Raw genomic sequence first — 3,709 nt, 5'->3', positions numbered from 1 at the left:
CATTCAGAAAATGCACCTCTGTGACAAAGACAGACACACTACCTCACAGCAAAATGCTGGAAAAAAAATTTACAAGCATATGGCCCCAAGAAATAAGCTGCAGTAGCCAGTCTAATAGTGAATAAAATTGACATTCAACCAAAAGTTATCAAAAAAGGTAAGGAAGGACACTTCTTACTTGTCAAAGTAAAAATCTTTCAAGATGAACACTGAATCTTGAACAACTATGCTCCAAATGCAAGCGTATCCACATTCATAAAAGAAACTTTACTAAGTATACATTGTATTTCACACAATAATCATGGGAGATTTTGACACCCCATTGTCATCCATTGACAGATCATAGAAACAGAACCTAAACAGAGACACAGTGAAACCAACAGAAGTAATGAACCAAATGGCTTTAATAGATTATCTATTGAACATTTCATTCTAAAACAAAAGAGTATACCTTTTTCTCAGCACCTCATGGTACCTTCTCCAAAATTGACCATATAATCAGTCACAAAACATGCCTCAACAGATACAAGATGATTGAAATAATCCCTTGTATCATATCAGATCACCATGAGCTAAGGCTGGTCTTCAATAACAACAAAAACACATGAAAGCCCACATATACATGGAAGGTGTACAATATCTACTCAATGATAACTTGTTTAAGGAAAAAATAAAGACATTAAAGAAATTGATAATTTAATGAAAATGAGGGCACAATGTACCTAAACTTATGGGACACAGTGAAAGCAGTGCCAAGAGGAAAATTCATAGCTCTGAGTACCTCCAGAAAGAAACTAGAGAGCATACAAAAGCAGCTTGACAGCACACCTGAAAGCTCTATAACAAAAAGAAGCAAATATACCAAAGAGGAATAGACAGCAGGAAATATTCAAACTGATGGCTGAAATTAACCAACTATAAATAAAAAGAACTACACAAAGAATCAGCCAATCAAGGAGCTGGTTCTTTGAGAAAATCAACAAGATAGATAAACCCTTAGCCAGAATAACAAGAGGGCACAGAAACAGCATCCAAATTAACAAAAATCAAAAGTGAAAAGGGAGACATAACAACAGGAACCAAGGAAATTTTTTTTAAAAAATCATCAGATTCTACTACAAAAGCATATTCTCAACAAAACTGGAATATCTGGATAAAGTGGACAATTTTCTAGACAGATACCAGGTACCAAAGTTAATTCAAGATAAGATAAGCCATCTAAACAGTCCCATAACCCCTAAAGAAATAGAGGAAGTCATTAAAAATCTTCCAACCAAAAGAAGCCGAGGACCAGCTTGGTTTATATCAGAATTCTATCAGACTTTCGAGGAAGACCTAGTATCAATTATCTTTAAAGTATTTCACAAAATAGAAACAGAGGGAACACTACCCAGTTCATTCGATGATGTCATAGTTATGCTTATACCAAAATCACACAAAGACACAGCAAAGAAAGAGAACTTCAGACCAATTTCCCTTATGATTATCGATTTAAAAATACTCAATAAAATTCCTTCAAACTGAATTCAAGAACACATCAAAACAATCATCTCTCATGATCAAGTAAGCTTCATCCTAGGGGTTCAGGGATGGTTCATTATTTGGAAATCCACCAACATAATCCACTATAAAAACAAACTCAAAGGGGAAGCAAAACCATATGAGCCTCTCATTAGATAAGGATGACTCATTGCAGAATTCAAATTGAAAATATAAGGAGCTCAAGGCCACACACGTAAACATAGTAAAAGCAATGTACATCAAACCAGTATCCAACATCAAACTAAATGGCGAGAAACTTGAATCAACCCAACTAAAATGAGAGACTAGACAAGGCTGCCCACTCTCCCCCTGCGTATCAATATAGTACTCGAACACTTCACCAGAGAAAGTAGACAACAAAAGGAAGTCAAATGGGTATAAAGAGGAAAAGAAGAAGTCAAAATATTACTATTTGCAGACGATATGATAGTACATTCAAGTGACCTCAAATATCCCATCAGAGAAATCCTATACCTGAGAAACAACTTCAGCAAAGTAGTTCGATATAAAATGAACTCAAACAAATCAGTAGCCTTCTTCTACTCAAAGGATAATAAGGCTGAGAAAGATTTTAGGGAAATGACACACTTAACAATAATCACAAACAAGAGAAAATACCTTGGTGTGATTTATCCAAGTTCTCTAACCAAAAAAGTCAAAGATCTATATGACAAGAATTTCAAGTCTCTGTAGCTGTCCAGTGATCATGGAGAGCTGGGTACCTGAAAGGTTGCTGGAAATGAAAAAGGAACAAGGTGCAAGAGAAGGATGAAGCCAAGACAAAGGCTCAAAGTTTAATATTCAACACTGGATGTATATAGGGAAAGCCCACAGATTCATCCTTTGTTTCATCTGGATTATGTTGGAAAACAAGCTCAGCAGGCAGTCTACTCCTATAAGAAACTGCAGGTGCAGCAAGGTAGAAGATTCCACCTGTGTTGTTAAGGTCCAAATGTGGCAAGTACTTAAGGTCTATTTAGCCTACTCAAGGCTGGAGGAAGGGCATAATTCTCCCTCTTTTGTTTTTTATAGATGAGCTGGAGGGGACGCACAAGATTTACTTGTTTTCCATAATCCCTTCTTGGGTAAAGAGTGGCCAGGTGACTACACCTGTCTTAGGTCAGTGGCTATATTGTCCCTTCTTACCCATCCTGGAGGACAAACATAACTTTTTTAAATAGGTGTCTGTCTTAGGTTGATATGAGCTCAAGAACACTCTTATCTATCCCTGACTACCAGTCTTCAAAAGCATAGTCTTTCCCATTCAGGCCAAAACCAGGAAGGTCATATGAATATGCACTAAATGCATTTCTTCATAGCGATCAATAACTGCCATGGTGATTAGCTGAGGTTCCTGTGTGAAGGCAACCAATCTATTTAAGATACAAGGTCCAAAAGTTTAAAGCCATAAAATCATAATTAATGGTCCAAGCAGTGTAGAAATTGAAGTTGTAAGCCATGGAGAAGTAGAGAATCAGGATTCAAACCATCCCTGATTCTGTTCTTTTTCTCTTTTCCTTTTGGATAGTCCTTTCAAACTTTAGCCATAGAACCTTTACTATTTCTGAACGATTGATGTAAAAGTAGCATTCTTCATGGAGGGCTGTACATCGTCCTTCCTGCTGAAGGAGTAAGAGATTAGGAGCTTAAACACATACACTAACACTTTTTCAAAATTCAGATCCTATCCAATTTTATCCACTGCAAACATAACTTCATAAAGAACTACAACTACCCTCTAAATATGTCTATGAGAATATCCAGAACCAGCCTTCCAAATGACGTCTGTCATTTCCATTTTTTCCAAACTTGGATTGATTTCTAGACCAGCCCATGATTGATTCAGAACAACTTGTCACATTAAAGGAAAGGGAAGTCTTTATAACTTCTCTTTTTGATTAAATTTTCTAAGTCAGTTTCCACAGTCTCCATGTTCTCTGTACCATAAAGTCTAAAAGCTCGAAGCAAGGCAGCTTATTTAATCTGGGATATAGGCAAGTAAATGTAGGTCAAGAACATATGTCAAATACAGCTTTGCTGTCACCATTGTCAGGGCACTCAGCAAGCTCACAGGTCATCATCATTCTTTGTCCCAGCACCAACATGTCACACCAATCACTCTAGCAGCTAGCATGCTCTTGCAGCATCATGTGGAAAAAACACAACC

The sequence above is a fragment of the Mus musculus genome, chromosome 13 (assembly GCF_000001635.26).
Source record: "Mus musculus strain C57BL/6J chromosome 13, GRCm38.p6 C57BL/6J".
NCBI lineage: Eukaryota > Metazoa > Chordata > Mammalia > Rodentia > Muridae > Mus > Mus musculus.
Note: the sequence above shows the minus strand (reverse complement) of the source record.